The 19,244-nt window shown below is 40.8% G+C and overlaps 1 protein-coding gene and 1 long non-coding RNA gene across 2 annotated transcripts in view; one reads left to right on the top strand and one right to left on the bottom strand.

Moving 5' to 3' along the window:
- The window catches only part of Rab30 (RAB30, member RAS oncogene family), a 100,888-nt gene extending 89,285 nt beyond the window's left edge, over nucleotides 1–11,603 (bottom strand). Inside the window, exon 1 of the mRNA XM_036193254.1 lies at nucleotides 11,401–11,603. The gene's annotated coding sequence lies outside the window, so the exon portion shown is untranslated. The remainder of the gene's footprint in view (nucleotides 1–11,400) is intronic.
- A 201-nt stretch (nucleotides 11,604–11,804) lies between these two features.
- LOC118586138 lies at nucleotides 11,805–15,356 on the top strand. The gene is made up of 3 exons (XR_004945293.1): nucleotides 11,805–12,577; nucleotides 12,871–13,351; nucleotides 14,419–15,356. It is a non-coding gene; the product is annotated as an uncharacterized LOC118586138 (long non-coding RNA).
- The last annotated feature ends 3,888 nt before the right edge of the window (nucleotides 15,357–19,244 follow it).

Genomic DNA, 19,244 nt, shown 5'->3' with positions numbered 1-19,244 from the left:
TTTGTTTGTTTGTTTGTTCTTGTTCTTTGGGTTGTTGTTGTTGTTTTTTTTTTCAAAGTGAAGTTTCTCTGTGTAGTCCTGGCTGTTTTGGAATTCACTCTGTAGACCAGGCTGGCCTCAAACTCAGAGATCCACCTGTGCCTGCCTTCTGAGGGCTAGGGTTACTCTTACACACTGCTGCTGAGAATTCCAAGGGCTAGAACTGTCTGGAAAACAACCTGGAAGTTTCTCAAAAGGTCAAACATAGTATTCCCAGTTGACCACCCAATAATTAATTATCAAAACATATATCTAACCAAAATGTAAATACATGTTGACACCAGTATCACTCAAAATGGTCAAAAAGTATAAGCAACTCAAATACCCATAATATAATAAATGATACATAAAATGCAGAATGTCCATACAATGGAATACTATTTGATAATAAAAAGTTAGGCAGTACTGATGGAAGCCTATGATCTATGAACTTTGAAAATATTATGCTAATGGGAGATGTCATTCACACAAGACCACATAGAATATAATTCCATGCATATTAAATGACTAAAATAGACAAATTTATAGAGACAGAAAACAGAATAGAGGTTGCCTTAAACTGGGCAGGTAGGGTATGAAAAGCAGCAAATAACTGCTGAGAGGCATGAAGTTCCTTTTGGTGGTGACTAAAAAAATCCTAAAGTTGATTGTGGCGAAGATTATACAACTTGATAGACAAACGAAAAAAATTACATTGTATGCTTTAAATGGGCAATTTATGTGATACATGTGAACTACATATCAATAGAGCTACTTTCAAACTCAGTACTATATACTTGGTATGGTAGCTCTAGCCTATAAAATCCCAGCACTCAGAACACAAGATAGAAGAACTGCTTTAAGTCTGAAGCCACCCTGGGCTACAGAATGAGTTCCAGACCAGCCTGGGCTACAGTGTAAAACCCTGTCACAAACAAACATGATACATGTCTACTAAGAAATCTCAAAAATAAATAAATTAATTAAATAAGCCAAGTGTGGTAGCCACAACAGCACTTGGGGGCTGGGGAAGAGGCAGGCAGATCTCTGTAAAGTCTAGACCAGCCTGGTCTACAGAGCAAGTTCCAAGAGCCAGAGCTATGTAGAGAGACCCTGTCTCATAAAACACACACACACACACACACACACACACACACACACACACACGAGTGTGCAAAGAAATCTCAGTATACTTGTATACACGTACATTATCCATAATCCATACATTGTCTATTGCCTACTTTCTACCAGTAACCATGGTACTTTTTTATAGTCTTCCAGGGTTTCTTTGTGAAAATTCAAAATATCCTTATCCCTCATGAAATAAACACATTTCGTATTTCCTTCTGTCACTTAATATATATCCTCAGAGATCATCCTAACTCTTGCTTATAGCTTTAAAGCTTTTCCCTCGTGTAAACATGTCCAGTCCCATGATGTTGCACACTTCCAATCATTTTCAATCAGCAAGATGCTGCAATGATTGCACTCTATGCTTTAAATTCATTTCAACATGAGACATTCTGATCCTAGATGTGAAGATGAGCGGGGTAGGAGGGCCATTGTGGAAAAAAAGAATAATAGTCACAATTTGACTCACCTGTTAACTGGCTGTGACCAGGTTACTTGTCGCTTCTCAGACTTAGTTTCCCTGCTTTCGTGAGCATCTTGCCTCCTTTATCACAAGCTTTTAAGGATTAATAAGATAGGCTCTCCCAGGTTACATCCGAGATATTTTGAGTATCAGAAAGCACAAGAAGACTGATATACAGATTATAATGCATTGGACGGGAAAGGGATGAGAATGAGTAGTGGTTTTCTGAAGTGGCAGGGAGGGGCGGGAAGCTAACTGAACATATGATAAGTGTAAAATGAGGGAATTTAGAAAATATTAGATGGAAGTTGTTGAGAAACAGGATATCCACATACCCTCAAGATATCCCCCCTACACATACAGGTCATTTAAATATGATGCCCCTTCAGTGGGAAGAGCTGACCTTTCCTCCTTAACCACAGGCTCAAACCTTGCATCACCAGTGATCTGACAAGCTGACCCTGCATATCCCTAAGATGCAAGGGGGTGGGAATGCAGTGTCCCTAATGGAAAATTCTAACCACAAATCCTTAAGCCAAGTTTAATGATGAGAAAAATGATCAGAAGATTCCAGTTCTAGCCTCCAGAACAAGCTTAAGACATTCAAAGATAACACCAAGATAAGAAGATGGATATTGTGCTACACTAAAAATAAACAACCAAAGGACACAATTATCTGGTACAAAACATACCTGACTAGATTTTGGATCAAACATTTTTTAAGACAAATTTTTTCAACAGATTTTTATTGGGAATGGGTCAGTTGATAAAGTGCTTGCTGTGAAAGCATGAGGACATGGGTTCAAATCAGCAACCATGTTTTTAAAAGTCAGGCTGAGCTGGGCGGTGGTGGTGCACACCTTTAATCCCAGCACTCAGGAGGCAGAGGCAGTCGGATCTCTGTGAGTTCGAGGCCAACCTGGTCTACCAAGTGAGTTCCAGGAAAGGCGCAAAGCTACACAGGGAAACACAGGGAAATCCTGTCTCGAAAAACCAAAAAAAAAAAAAAAAAAAAAAAAGCCAGGCTCAGCCAGGTGTAGTGGTGCATGCCTTTAATCCTAGCTCTTGGTGGGCACGAGCAGGTTAGTCTCTAACTTCAAGGCCAGCCTGGTCTACAGAGCAAATTCCAGGAAATCCTATGTCAAAAAATATAAATAGATAGATAGATAGATAGATGATAGCTAGAATAAACAAACGAATAAATGAAAATAAAAAAGAAGGGCTCCAAGGCACAAGCAGGAATCCTAGCACTAATGAGGGAAAAAAAGAGGATCACTGGAACTCATCAGCCAGACAGCCTAAATTAGCTTCAAGTTTATGAAAAGACTGAGTTTCAAAACTAAGGAGGGGAGAGATTAAGAAAGATCAGACATTAACCTCTGGCCTCTACACACATACACACACATGCAAACACGTAAGCATGAAAGGTTTTAGTTTTTTAAAAGTAAATTGGGGCGGGGGGGGGGGGGGGGGGGGGGGGGGGAGTGATGGCACACGCCTTTAATCCCAACACTCAGGAGGCAGAGCCAGGCGGATCTCTGTGAGTTCCAGGTCAGCCTGGGCTACAGAGCAAGAGCCAGGATAGGCACCAAAACTACACAGAGAAATCCTGTCTTGAAAAACAAAAGCAAATAAATAAATAAATAAATAAATAACAAATAAATAAATAAATTGGAAAGGAAGAATCAAATAAAACATAAATCTCCTAGTGCCGGTTAATGTTAGCACAGTGTGCTTCAGCTAACCCTTCTGTGTCTGACTGTAACATGTGTGAAGCCTAGACTTTCAATCAGAGAGCAAGGCAAACAGGAGGCAGCTGAAGAAGTGGGAGATTCTGGGCTCCAGCAAACCTACAGAAACTATATCAACATCATCATCATCATCATCATCATCATCATCATCATCATTTTAGCTAGGTTAATTCCAAATGTCAGAACAGCATTATTTTTCCCTTGGACACCTTCCCACTCACTGTCCTTATTAAATCTACATTTGCTCTGGGGGAGAGGGGGAAGTTGTTTAACCACATAGAGACTTGTTCCCTTATTTACATATAAAAATGGGCCTAAAATCTGCTCCATATGGGCCAATGAGATGGATCAGAAGAAAGTACTTGCTAATCTGAATGAGTTTGCTCCCCAGGTCTCTCTCTCTCTCTCTCTCTCTCTGACACACACTCAATCAATTAACGTAATTTAAACTTCTTTTTCTCTTTTCTTTCTTTCTTTTTTTTCTTTTTGAGATGAGGTTTTTCTGTGCAGCCCCAGCTGTCCTGGAATTTGCTCTGTTTACCAGGCTGGCTTCGAACCCGAGTGCTGGGATTAAAGGCGTACACCACCACACCCGGAAAGTTTTTAAGCATTTTTAATCTGCATAGGATTTAAAGAATGAAGGAGCATGCAGAATGCACCTTCATAGTGCATCTCCTTCCAAAGACCCTACTATAGGATCTGAATCTCATAGAATAAAGTGGGGTAGGAGGAAGCTCCACCTGTGTCTCTGTCAGCACACCCAGCTCAGGACCTTGTATTTTATTGGTGACAAAATAAAAAAGACTTTATGAGAACAAGAAAAACCTTCTGCCTAAAAATGACCTTGGAATCACAGGAAAGGTCAACATGAACCAGCTTAGTCAGAGGTGCCAGCACCTTACAGACAGCATATATTTATGTGCTTATGTGCATGCAAATTAGTCAGAGCTAATTTACGAACATGTCCTAGTGAGGTTTCTGTTGCTGTGATAATACACTAACCAAGGGCTGGAGAGATGGCTCCGAGGTTAAGAGCGACGACTGCTCTTCCAGAGGTCCTGAGTTCAATTCCCAGCATCCACATGGTGGCTCACAACCATATGTAACGCTCTTCTGTGTACATAATAAATAAATAAATCTTAAAAAAAAAAAAAAAAAAACTTAACCAAATGCAACTTCCGAGAACTTAAACCAGAAACATGGGGGCAGGAACTGAAGCAGAAAGCATGGAGGAATGCAGCTTGCCGTCTTGCTTCCAGGCTCAGGTTCAGCTACCTTTCTCAAACCTTCCAGGACCACTTGCCCAGGGGATGGTGCCACCCACAGGGGGCTGGGCCCTTCCACATTAATCAATCAAGAAAATAACCACAAATACGCCCTCTGGTTTGCTATGATGCTCTTGAAAATGTTTAACAACAGCACCTGAAGGACACACTAAAATATCCACACATTGAACCAAACAGTGGACTCATTATATCCAATAAGGATTTTTGTTTGTTTATTTAGTTTGGTTCTTTTTGGGGGGGGTTAAGATTTATTTTATTAGATGTGTATGAATATTTTGACAGCATGTATATAATTGTACCACATATAGGCCTAGTGCATGCAGAGGTCACAAAAGAATGTAAGATCCCCTAAAACTTGAGTTACCATGTGAGTGCTGGGAAATGAACCCAGATCCTCTGCAATGGCAAAAGAACTCTTTTCTTTTTTGGGGGGGCGGTGTTGTTTTGTTTGTTTGTTTTGTTTTGTTTTTGAGACAGGGTTTCTCCGTGTAGCTTTGGAGCCTTTCCTGGAACTCTGTAGCCCAAGCTAGTCTCGAACTCACAGAGATCCGCCTGTCTCTGCCTCCCAAGTGCTGGGATTAAAGACACGCGCCACTAACACCACCAGGCGGCAAAAGTATTCTTAATTACTGAGCCATTGTCCAGCTCCATGGCAGCTATTTTAAACATTACACTTACTGATAATTTTCAACATTTTATTTATTGGGTGATTCCTATTTAGTACTCATAGTGACAAATGAGAAATGGTGTAACAAGACCAGCTGAAGTTCACATCATCAGCACTGATTGCTGGAATAGATATCAATGTTTGTCAAAAATTTTAACCTGCATCTGATCACGAGGAAATAATTAAACAAATCCAAATTGTGGAATGCACTATACACAACAATAGGCTTGTGATCTTCAAACATTGTGGATGATTCAGAGTAGAATGAAAGGTAAACATTAATGGAGATTAAAGAAATTAGACAAACTTAAAGCCGCCTGTAATCTTTGATTGAAGGCCTAAAATAAATCTTATTTTGTGTTTGTTTTTTCAGACAAGGTTTCTCTGTGTAGCCCTGCTGTCCTGTAACTCACTCTGCCTCCTAAGTGCTAAGGAAAACAAATCTTATAAGGACATTTGGGGAAATGTGAATGGAAGCTCACATCAGGTGGCCATTAAGATCCTTATTGAAGCTGGACAGTGGTGGCACACATCTTTAACCCTGGAACTGGGGAGGCAGAGGCAGGTGGATCTCTCTGAGGATCTCTTTGAGTTCAAGGCCAGCCTGGTCTACAGATCCAGTTCCAGGACAGCCAAGACAACACAGAGAAACCCTGTCTTGTGGGGGTGAGGGGACAGAGTGGAGGGAATAAACACCAGTTATATCAGGCTTAGTGCTAGATACTTAAAATAGAGAGATGGCTTGGTGGTTAAAAGTATTGCTATTCTCAGTCGGCAGTGGTGGTGCACGCCTTTGATTCTAGCACTTGGGAGGCAGAGCCAGGTGGATCTCTGAGTTCAAGGCCAGCCTGGACTACAGATAGAGAGATCCAGGACAGGCACTAACGCTATACAGAGAAACCCTGTCTCAGAAAATAAACAAACAATAATAACAAAGGAGTATTGCTATTCTCACAGAAGACCCAGGTTCAGTTCGCAACACCCACATGGTGGTTCATAACCCTCTATAACTTGTTACAGAGGATCTGATGTCCTCTTCTGGCTTCGGAGGACACTAAACGTGTGTGTGTGTGTGTGTGTGTGTGTGTGTGTGTGTGTGTGTGTGTGTACGCACACACACACATTTATACACATAAAATAAAATAAATCTTAAAACATTTTCGGTGTTGGGGATTTAGCTCAGTGGTAGAGCGCTTGCCTAGCAAGCACAAGGTCTTGGGTTCAATCCTCAGCTCCAAAAAAAAAAAAAGAAAAAGAAAAGAAGAAAAACATTTTCATTTAACCTTCAAAACAATCTTACTATAGGTTCAAAGAGCACACACACACTAATAAGAGAAAATGCAGAGATCCACAAATAAACAAATTAACATGTGACTTTATGGGTCCTGTCTTCCTGATGACTTTCAAGGGAACCTTATGTTTTAGATTTGGTCCCCAGCACTGAAAAAAAAAAAAAAAAAAAAATCACAAGAATCTTTCTTTTAGAATAATCTTGAGAAAGCCTCTAATTTTCAAAGTTAGATTCCCATGGGAAGGAACCTGAAAATAAGTTATCTGTGGATCACATAAATTCCTCTTCACTTGGAAATGTTCATTTGGAGACTAGCCATATTTCTACCACAGCCAAGAAAATACAGAAATTACTTCCTAAGTAATTATAACATTGTGATGTTTTATTTGTCTCTTCCCCCATCCTGTGCAATAAAATAAAGGGGAGAAGACACATTACAGAATTTTTTTAATATATCTTTACTACAGAAAATATTGTCAATAGTTCACTCAATTGTATTTATTTTGTGTATGTGTAACTTTGCTTATTCATAAAATTCAAAAAGTTCAATGATTTAGGGAATATTATGGCCATTAGAATGATTTTTGAGAAACTAACTTGAATTTAGGAAGTTGAGCCCTAAAAGAAACCAGAACTGAAATACTTCTGAATTTCCCTAAAAATTTACCCACAAAACATTTCAAAGGCTATAGGTCTCAGAAAATGATCTGCTAATAGCATTTACATTTGACATTTCATGATTATTAATGGAATCTTTCAATATATTGAAATTTTTCTTTATTTAGAAAATATCCTTAGAGACCTAGTTTAACAAACACACAGAGCGGTCAGGCAGTGGTAGCTCATGCCTTTAATCCCAGTACTTGGGAGGCAGAGGCAGGGGGATCCCTGTGAGTTCGAGGCCAGCCTGGTCTACAGAACAAGTTCCAGAATAGGCTCCAAAAGCTACACAGAGAAACCCTGTCTCAGAAAACAACAACAACCACACAGAGCCCCTAGTTTGTGCAAGACCCAGGAACCTAGAGCCAAATGCTGCAGGCCACATTGTTAATCTCCCCCCTCCCAAGAATGAATGCCTCCTGCGGGGCTGTGCTGTCCCAGCATCCTCCACACCCCTCCCCATGGCTCCACACCCCTCCCCATGGCTCCACACCCCTCCCCATGGCTCCACACCCCTCCATAAGTTCACGTGTCTTTTCTTCTTCAGAGATTTTTCTTGAAAGCAAACACTACCTCACTTGATGATTCCTAGCATGGTGCACATACATCTGAACATCAAATACTGTAGTGTGATAAACCCATTTTATAATGAGAAAGCTAAACCTTGAAAATGAATACGCCATTCCCAATATCATACATTAATTCCCCCACTTCCTGAACAAACACCCCCCAATCAGCTGTCTCTTTCTCTGTAAAAGTCATCTGGATTGCTTAAAAAGGAAAAATGCAAGGCATATTCTACTTTTTCTTCCTATTCTCACATCTAATCAATCAACATATTTATGCAATCACAATTTTCAAATATGGCGTCTCTCCAGTCTCCACCAATGGTCGAGTATCAACATCCCTCTTTCCAGTCTCAACCAAGAATCAAACATCATCCACCACCAAGACTTCAGAAGTGACCTGCTACTCAGTCTCCAGATTCAACCTGGCCAAGCACTTCCTAAGTTCACATTGCCCTGAGGATGAAGACCAAAATCACCTTGTCATTCAAAACTGCCCAAGCTCCAGCCTCTTCCCATCTCTTCTGGCTCCTTCATTCTACTCTGTCTACTACTCACCACTCTTCTCTCTGTTTGCTGAATGGGCAGTTCCTTCTGCCAAAAACCCTATTTGCTCCACTCTATCAACTCCCATTGCTACCCCAAACTACTTCCTGATCACTCAAGTCCCTTCAAGTACCACCTCCTACAGGAAACTTTCCCTGATTGCTCCAGAAAAGGGAAGAGAGTCATACTGGTTACTGCATCCCATCTTCAACTCATTCACCAGGAAGCATAGTACATCATACTTGGAATAATTCAATGCAGGGGAAACACTTCTCTTCATTGATGTACCACAGCACACATCACACAATACCTGCTCATTTGATCTTTGCTGTCAGAATAAGTTTCGGGCTTTATCATGGAGGGTTTTAACACCAGGTCAAGCAAACCAAGAAGCAAAGATTGGTGTCCCTTTGCAGATCTACAAACTGAGGCAGAAAGACATGTGCAGCTCTTGAAAGTCACAGGACAGCAGGTATAGAGCCAAATCGAATCCTCCCTCCATCTCATCTCTCCTCTCTATGTCACTAAAAAAAAAAAAACCCAGTGAGGGAGGGAGCATTGCAGGAGAAGGGATTTAGTAATGTAAGGTGGTACAAAAGAAGTCCCGTCCATAGGCTGACTTCAAATGGTCATGGGTCTTTGCATGCCTGAAGAAACACTACTAAAGAGACACAACTGCCACCACACCCAGCTCCCGGGGAGAGCAGCATAAAACAACAAACTTCTCTCCGCCACAAAGAAGACAAAATGGCAGGAACTCCAACTACCTTCAGAAACACAAATGCAGCTTTGCCACTCTCACTGTTAAAAGCATCATGCCAAGGGATAGACTCTTTCCCCACCACTCACTGGAATACAGAGAAGAAATAAAAACACTAAATTAATCAGAAACTACTGAAGACTACTTCTTTTAGGGATCATTTATGAATTATCAGTGTAAAGCACTAACACAAATTGTTAAACCCTGGCCACTTCTTAGCAGGTGTCATGGAAAGTAAAGGTACAAGAGTTCCACGGCTGCATTTCATTGTCCATAATGCTCCTGGGCCCAGGTTACGTCTGTCAGGAAAACCACAACCCCAGCCCTGGATCAGGCTCACTGCTGTCATCCTTCCAAGCACAGACTCCAAGGAAAAGAAATGCCAGAGCCTCTTCAAAGAGGACTCTGAATAAAAATTCACATACAGCCTACATCCTCCAACCCCAGGGTTCCTTGGGGGTGGGGTGGAGGGGTGGGGGGTTGGAAAGAGACTTAGAAAAAGAGATGTGATACTCTCCTGACACAGGGGAGATCCTGAAACAGAGAAGAAAAACCAGCATTTGTTGCAAATAGACAAGGAAAGAAATGGAATTTGGAAAGGTGGGAATGGGATGGGCAGAGAAAGAAAGGCAAAGAAGAGAAGGGCAGAGTGTCACCACAAAGAAGTAGGCAACAGACTGTTGATCTTCTCCCAAATCCAAGAGCTGCTCCTTGCCTGCCAATGAATCACTCTCCTTCCAAAGCCCTTACAATGGACTGTCCTTCGCTTTCAGTAACACACAGCATTTAACAAAGTGTCACCCAGCTGCAACTTTGGAGGCCTGAGCATCTAAATTAAAAATGAACAAAATTGGTTCACAGAAGCTAAAACGGACAGTAATGACTCCCCCCTCCACCCCCAAAAGAGCCTGACTCTGCTGTGAAAAGCTTTAGCATTTTAGAGTTAAGCAAATACTCTGGCATTTCTCTTTCTTTTGACATTCCTAAAGGGGGTGTGGTTGACCCTAAGTCCATTCATTTCCAAGGTTGTATATCTCTCAGCTAAGACTGGCCCCATCTGTTCCGGAACCAGCCAGCTGTTTATCTCAAAGGAACATATTTATTGCAGTGTTCATCCCTGTATCTCTTAAAAGAGGGGAGCCAGCATCACACAAGCCAGAATGTTGCCTGCCTTACGAAATGTGTCAGTTCACTGAAAAACAAAATTCAAACAAAAAGCACACTAGCATGCTCCCTGGTTTCCCTGGTCAGGCTCACTGTTCTTGGATACCTTTCAGTAATGGACCGTAAAGGGTGGCAGCACGTCTAACTTTTCCTTTCCCTAAAATGTTAAAAACAACAACAACAACAACAACAAAGTATCCAGGTTTCCTAATCGATTACGTCTACAAACCGTTAAGTAAGTGTGCGTGGAGACTGAGCCTCGGGAAACGGCAGCTCGTCACAGTACCATTGTCAGTGGCAAGAGCCTATTGCGATGTGATTTAAAACACTCACAGAAGCACAAATCTATCAGCTCCACTTTCAAACAACCCTGAATCCCGCAGTCGGAAAAACGAAAAAAAGAAAAGAAAAAAAAAAGCCACTTAACAAAAATATTGCTTCTAGCAGCCTGAGAAAAACCTCTATACACGTGAAATATTTCTGACTGGCACGGAGTGCACCATTAAAGGACACTGTCACCTCAAGTCAGCAGGGGGAAAAAAAAAAGCGAGACAAACGACACAGACATGCAAACATAAAATAAATCCCTACAAAACTTAAGCGACTCAAGAGAAGCAACCTCGTCTTAAAAAATAGTGTGTGTTAGTTCAAGAGACACAAATGTTCCAAAGAAGCACGACCACCTTAAATCACTGCTGTCTCCATTTCTCCCCACACATCACCCTTTCCCACTCAAACCTCAGCACTGGGGCCGGAGAATGACAGGACTGCAGTCCGCCACCTCTGCCCTCCTCCTATTTTCCAAGTGCACTTCCCAACATCCTCGCCATCCCAGCCCCCTCTCCCAGCCTCAAAAAGGTTTAAAGGAGTTGATGTGAAGAAATTGGCAGGCACCAGTCCTCTGGCGGGGGCAGGTTGCTGGAGTTGTTCTTTGCAGTGACCCAAATTGCACAGAGCGATTTAGCTCTTAGCAGCGCCAGTGAGAACCTCCCGAATCCATACCCCCATTCCCGGCCCCATCTTCCAAAAGAAAGCCTTGAGCACTAAGCGGGAGGAATAACTTGGGAGAACGATTTGAATAAATCACTTCAACTCACCTGGTTTGGGATTTTTCTCCCCACCCCAGGCATAAACAGAAATGATATGCGAATGAATCACGCACGTAAAGGAAGGTGCTGCGGTGTCCTAAGTCCAAGGACTAGAGTCAGTCCCTGCCCAGGTCCTGCTGCTACTCAGGGCTCAGCTGGAGCGAGCGGCAACAGCGAGCCCAGCAGCAGCAGCAGGGGGGTTGGGGGGTGGAGAGACCGTAGCACAATGAATGCAGTGGGGTTTTGCAATGACATCATCCCTCTGTCCGAGCGGCCCCAATAGCCATGCTCCAGAGCTGTGCATTCTGGGATCTGTAGTCCTCTGAAGTCCGTGAGGGACGCAGAGGCGACAGCTGGAACTACAATGCCCAGGATGCTCCGGTCGGAGTGCCCAGAGAGAGACCGGACCCGCCGCCATGTTGAAGCTCGGGAGCTGCTGCGGGCCGAGGCTCCGGCGCTCGTGGAGCTGAGAAGTGGCGTGGTGAGAATGGTGAGGCCGAGGATGTAGGGGTCGATAACCTCGAGCACTGGCTGGGACTGGACGGAGACTACACTGGGGATGGGCAGGGCCGTGGGACCGGCGATGGCCTCGAGTCGGCGTGAGCTTCAACCCGCAGGGGTTGCACAGGGCCTCACCCCTTTTCCTGGGCTTTTTACCCGGGGACCCAGGAAGTCGCTTCACTTCTGGGCGCGAAGGACACCTTAGATTGTTCCTAGCAGGACAATCTGGGCGGAAGGTGTCTTCGTTGTGTTTTGGGGGCCGGGGACGGCGGGCCTCGCGCCAGGTTGGACAAGAAGCCCGCTTGCACCCGATGAGTGAGGCTAAACCTAGGTTAATTTTTTGTCGTGTTGCCATTTTTTTTTCTCTATCCCTCGTGCCTTCTTCCTCAGGTGTCTGACGCCCCCCTCCCTCTCCCTCCTTCCCTCCATCTCTCTCTCCTCCCCTCCCCCCCGTAATGATTTGCAAAAGGCCTCAAAGAAATCATTGGTAGATAACTGAGCGCGGAGGGTTGACTTTGGTCCCGAAAATAAGGAAGACAAGGAGCTACCAGAAGAAGTTAGCACCTAATCTTTCTTCCTCACCAGCGAAAGTGAAAGATATTGAAAAAGGACTGCAAGTGAGCAATTTCACTCAGGACTAATGCCGAATGAAGCTATGCTAAAATACTTCGGATCCTCAAACTCGGTAACCATGCATCACCAACTTACCTTTTCTTCCTTTGTTAGCATATGTTAACAAAATTATGCAAAACAATGTATTTCGTTGTGACATATTAATGCAAATAACCTTAGTTAATGCATTAACCAACTCCTTCTATTACCCACTTTGGTATCCAACCAATTAAAGTGCGTTCAGTGTCGTCTTTGCCGTATTTCGAATGTATGAGAACTTTTCAGCCCTTTTTTTTGTTCAGCATCTCAAATTATCTGTTTTCCTCAGTTTCATAACTAAAGCAGTACTGTGTGTTTGTTTTTCAGATTCTGAAGCTCACTATGGAAAGATGGGAAATTTTACTTCCTACCTAGGGTCTTTGAAGAGTTAAAAATGCTGATAAGCATAACTTGTGGTGTTTATTCTCCTCTTTGGCATTTAAATCTGAAAACTGAGTTTTGTGCAGGAGATGTAGCGCAGTGATGAGGATTCACCTAGCATATTCAAGGCTCTGGTTGGATCCCCAGCCGTGGTTTGTTTGCGTCAGTGAAAATACACACTGTGCCTCCGTGAGAAGTTAATAAAATTCACCTTCCTTTCAAAAAACTAAGCACATTGGTTTTTAAATTGCCAAAATACAGTAGGAACAGTGAAAAGGTGTATGCAGATGATGGCAGTTTAAAAAAGTTTTCCAAGATTCATCTTATGTTGTGAGAAGAAGCCAGAGAGTGGCAAAAGCCATTCTTGAATAAATTCAACCATGTAAAAAGCCTCAGAAATATTGCTGTTCTTCTACCTGGAACGATGGTAAGTACTAGAAAGGAAACAAAGTGTTTACCATTTCCTTTCTGCCCTTAGATTTAACTGTAGGGTTGAGGCTAATGAATCTTTATTTTATAAGACATTTATATGAGCAATAATCTTAGTTTGAGTTACTGTGGAAGACTGATTGATTGAAAAAAAATAACAGATTGTTTGGAAATAGTGTGAAAAATGAGACCAATATAATGTAATGGATTCTATAATTTGTCATGTGATTGAGTGCTTTGAAGTGTTTTAGCCTTAAATATAATGGATATTCAACCATAAATGTGTGGGGGGAAAGTATCAGTGTGTTTTAGAAAGATTCTACAAGTTAAGTCTTTAATAGGAAAAAAAATCCATATTCTTTGGAAACATAAGGCAAAAAAAAAAAAAAAAACATTTTACCAGGAAAAAAAAATGTATCTTTCAGACCTCCTCTTTGATTAAGGAAAATGTTTGCCATGGTGTACATTTCCATAAGTGGACACAGATGGGCACACTATTTGGATTTAGCTACTGTGGGTTTGGGGTTGTTTGCTTGCTTGGAACAGTCTCTCTTTTTTTTTTTTTTTTGAGCTGAGGATCGAACCCAGGGCCTTGGGCTCTACCATTGAGCTAAATCCCCCCTGGAACAATCTTTTAATTCATTTCAGATAATAAGAAAATTTATTTTTCATATTTTAGACATTATTGGAATTGACAATAGTTAGGAAACAAAAGTCTCAGATTAGTACCATAGCTGTGGTATTTGTAACAGTTTGGCATAGATTTTACTTCTGGATTTACTATCTGGCTTAACGTAAATGTAACAAATGTCTCAGGGTCAAATTTAAAGTCTAGCTAGGCAGTAGTTGTGAACACCTTAATCCCAGCACAGGAGTGGCAGGGGCAGGTGGATCTCTGAGCTCAAGGCTAGCCTGGTCTACAGAGCGAATTCCAGGATGGCCAGGGCTACACAGAGAAACCTTGCCTCTAAACCTAAATAAATAAAAAAGTCTAAATGACTTCAAATTATTTTACCTAGAAAAGCATCTACCATCTTATTTCTATCTTAACATTTTATTTCTCAGATTTTAACAGGTTTGGACAATTAAAGGGACACTTAGAACATGTCTTTGCAGGAAGATAATGCTGATAAACTTCTGTGTGCTGGTGAACATAACCATTTCAGGAAATTTAGGTATGCAGAGATGCTCAACTGTAACCAATCATGTAAGTAGGTATGTGTTCATAGGCCTTTGTTTGAGATGCTGTCTGCAGGAACTAGCTGTAAAGAGTAATCTTCTTGAGTTGTATCTTTTTTTATAAACAGCTTTATTGAAATGAAATTCACATATGCAGTTCACCTATTGAAAGGGTATAGTCCAATGAGTTTTAGTTTGCTCAGAGTTCCAGCCATCAACATCTTTGTACAAGAAAACTATACAAAACCATGCACTCGTAAGTATGAGGAAATAATTGTGGAAAGATTTGGGTCTTTCCCTAAAGAGGTAATATACAAACCTTATTATTATGAGTAAAGTTGACATACAGTACTTCAATTACAGTTGCAATACTGCAAGTAAATAGCATGTTCCTTGTGTGTAATACGTGGGTTTTACTGGAAACACTATTGTGGAATAGGTAAGTGACAATTACATGATACAACACTGTCAGAGTTGAGAAGTCATTGAGGGTGATGCACTGTTTTACATTGATTGCTTTTTCTGTATGATTATACTGGGCATTAATTTTAGTCCGATGAGGCTATTCCATTTTCAGTGTTCATGTTTGTGTGCCATTCTAAACCCTCACTTCTTCTGTTTCTTGCTGCTTTGGATATGGTTTCTGAACATTTTTTTTTCCCCAACTGCCATTGTTTCTCCGTGAAGGCTTACTAAAGTTTGTTATTTTTCATGTAAACTGAATTAACGATATAGTGAAAAGTCACCAGATTTCATGGTTTAAGGAATGAATTGTGGAATAGAGAAAAGTGAGTGCCAAATAAAGATAAGAGGTTTGAATCTGAAAAAAAAAAAAATAATAATGGTAAGGACTGGCAGAATTAAAAGGGTTTCTTTTTCTTTTTTTAAATATTTATTTATTTTATTGGTGTTTTGTTTACATGTATGTCTGTGTGAGGCTGTCGGATCCCTTAGAACTGGAGTTACAGACAATTGTGAACTACCATGTGGTTGTTGGGAATTGAACCTGGGTCCTCTGGAAAAGTAGCCAGTGCTCTTAACCGCTGAGCCATGTCTCCAGACCAAGGGTTTCTTTTAAGATGTTAGAAGCAACAGCCTATTTATTTTTAAAGGTTTGTATGTATGGATGTTTTGCCTTCGTGTATGTGCTTGCTGCCCATAGAGGTCAGAAGAAGGCATCAAATATTCCCCTTGGAACTAGAGAAATAGATGGTTCTCAGCCACCATTTGAGTGATGGGAACTGAACCTGATCTGCAAAAGTAGCAAGTGCCACTGAACCTTCTCTCTCACAACTTATTTAATCCCTCTGTTAGAAGCTACCATCCCATCCTAATTCATTACACAGTGGTCACTTTCTTCCTAAGGAATCTGAGGACATTGAGCTCCCACTCAGCTGAGACACCCAGCCAAGAAGACAAAGGAGACAATCTCTGAAATACTTTGCGATCATTTTCCTGCATAATACTTAATGGTTTAGCCATGGGGTCTGATGGCACTAGCCTGTAATCCTAGGACCCTGGAGGTAGAAACTGGGAACTGACTTAGAGCTCAGCCTTTTCTGCCTAGGGAATTCCAAGCCATCTTGAGTTACAGAGTAAATCCCTGTCAAACCACAGAAAAGATTTTTGTTGAATTCTTTTTATTTTCATAACTCACCATTTTATTATTTATATATTTATATAACCAAACTTTTTTGATTCTACTTAAAAAGGGGGGGAGGAGGCATAAACAGTGGCCATTAACCTTACTATTGAGTAATTTCATCCTAAAGGGTAGTGTTTGCTCTTCGTGGGTATATCATTAATGCACAACAACCCCAACTGGGATCCAGGTAACCAATATTGGAGAAAGTATTAATATACAGTGAATGGGGCTGGTCTCTGCTCAGCTACCATTATGAATGTCTGTCACTGACAGGAGAAATCCATACTGATTGAATTTATTAGTTTACTTATGTGGGTAGCTGTGATTGTGTGAACAGGGAAGATGCAAAAGGAGAAAAACAACTGACAGGCGGCAGCATAAGCCTCTGCAAATGTCTTAAATTCACTTCTAACAGGAATTAAACTTTACATTGCCTGAAGTCATTCTCATCCCATTGCTTAGCAGGTTTTTTTTCCCCCTAGAGATTTAACTGGAAAGATAAATAAAAATGAAAAACAAAAACCACTAAGAGTTACATATAATGAAATACTTAAAAGCATTACAATGTCCTGGCACTATGTATAGTCCAACCAGTACGTTTAAATGTAGGTCCATTTGATCTCATGAGATCTATATAATCTGGTATGGGTATAACCTGGGATATTTCTAAGGAAAGACAATATGGCTGCAGTTTAAATTACTGCACTGCTAATTAATACATTTTGAACAACAACAAAAAGTTGCAAAGCTCGTCTAGGATGACTCCCCAAATCTCAATTTTTATATTCAGACTTTTCTGTTCCTGGCAATTGTAAGACTGAATCCACCAATTAATACTTCAGCCACTGGGAGTGTGGGAGACAAATTAACAAATGTAACTTGCTTTGAATCTGGACACGAAGGTTCGAGGAGCCACTTGGCACCCACCATCACTCCTTTCATTTTCCAGAAACAGAATCTCTGTGTAGCTCTGGCTGTCCTGGAACTACATAAACCAGACTATCTTCAAACTCACAGAGATCCATCTTGGCACCTTTTTTTTCTGCTAAGTTAATTGTGGTAACTAAGATCTGTGCAGTGGTCTAGGATAAATTTCAAGTAACCTAAGTAGAAATAAGTTCTTTTGTTTTGAGACAGGGTCTTTTCTACATCCTTGACTGTCCTGGAACTCACTATGTAGATCAGCCTGGTCTTTGACTCAGAGATCCTCTTGCCTCTACCTCCCTTGTTCTGGGGCTAAAGGCATGCACCACCAAGCCTGGCATAGAAATGAGCTCCTCATAGTTGAGGGAAGTAAATTTTTAGAGGATAATTTAGAGCTCTGTTAGAACTGGCTTAAAAAGCATTTGACATGTGGGAAATAATTCCTCTGGTAACACTGGAGATATTAAAATGTGTGTGCTCTTTGAGGTCAAACTAAAGTTTGTCAAACCATTTCTACTACTGTACATACTGGTGGGTAAGTATATACCTATAATCACCATCTATCAGCAGAAATTTGGTTTTGTCATTTAGTGGGCATTAGCAATAGAAAGATGAGTCTCAGTTCCATATGACGTTGGCTTATTCATTCTGGGCTTTTACTCATACAAAAATTATATGCCTACTTCATTGAGTTTTCCCAAGAATTAAAGAAATATATGAATATGCTTAATATTCAAAGGGCAATATTGTATAGTGCTTAGGACATAAGCTGAGGCAAAAATAACTTTTGCACTAGGAATTACTAAATGCTAAAATTTACTTAATGCTCTTTAAGCAGTAAGGTAGATTTTCTGTATCTTAAGTTTTAAATCCATGTTCTTTGGTTTTGACTGCGATCAGTACTTCATTTAGTGATACCCTATATAATAGACAATTTACACTTAACCAAAAGTTTCCATGAAAGATTGAAATAAGGAGAGCGTCTGAGTAATATAAGTGTACCCATTTGGGGAAATGATGTGCAAATACCTAAAATTGTGCAGGTAGAATCGCCTGCTTAAAGAATGGCTGTATATAGGAACTCCAAAGTCCTAAGGGGGGGGGTGTGTGTGTCTAAACTCCTCATTTCTGTACTGACTATATGGTGATTTAGAGGAATGAGGTTTGAGTCAGTCCTTTAAAAATGTATTTAGCACAATACTAAGTCCAGTAATATAAGTGGTACTAGTTCACTTGAGTTTTCCCTTTCCCTACCAGACACTTGTATTGGCACTATGGCTTTGTGTGTGCAAACAAGTACTACCACTAAGCTATATGGATAGTACTCGTTCTAATTTTTGAGTCACTGAGTAGCCCAGGCTAGAGTTGAACTTTGAAAATTCTTGATTGTAGGCCTAGCTTCCAATTCAGTCTGCTGCAGTCTGTAGAGCTCTTCAAAATCAAAACTGTTTAAATGCATGAAGTACAGTGCATTGAATTAGGAAGAAAGTAATCAAAAAAACTAAAAATCGTAATCTTTACAGAGAAATAACATATTTTTTTTAGCTCCGTGATACCTAGCAATACTTCAGTCAGTGTCCAGCAGACATTTCAAGCTACCTGAAGCAGTATTATAAGGAAATATCACTTCATTTGGGATAGTCATGATTACTGCTAATACTGTAATTTGTTTACGTTAAGTTTCTTAATAAAAAGTGCAGTGTTGGGATTTAGCTCAGTGGTAGAGTGCTTGCCTAGCAAGCACAAGGTCCTGGGTTCGATCCTCAGCTCAAAAAAAAAAAAAAAAAGTGCAAATAAACAAGGCATACACGCATGCCTTTAATCCCAGCAGTGGGGAGGCGGAGGCAGGCAGATATCTGTTGGAGGCCAGCCTAGTCTATAAAGTTGAGTTCCAGGAATGCCAGGACTGTTATACAGAGAAACCTCCCAAAAACAAAAACAAAATGCAAATAAAAAGCCATGCACTGAAATTTACCAGACAAACTGTACATGTGAAGTCTGTACATTTAGTAATGTTTTTATTTATTTGAGAATTCAGTACATTTTGATTATATTCTTTTCTCTTCTACCAGATTCTGATTTCATTAGAAGTCACTAAAAGTAGTAACTTATAACAAGTTTTGAGTCACTGTCTATAAGCCCC

The sequence above is a fragment of the Onychomys torridus genome, chromosome 1 (genome assembly GCF_903995425.1).
Source record: "Onychomys torridus chromosome 1, mOncTor1.1, whole genome shotgun sequence".
In the NCBI taxonomy this organism is placed as follows: Eukaryota; Metazoa; Chordata; class Mammalia; order Rodentia; family Cricetidae; genus Onychomys; species Onychomys torridus.
Note: the sequence above shows the minus strand (reverse complement) of the source record. Positions and strands in the feature narration are given on the sequence as shown.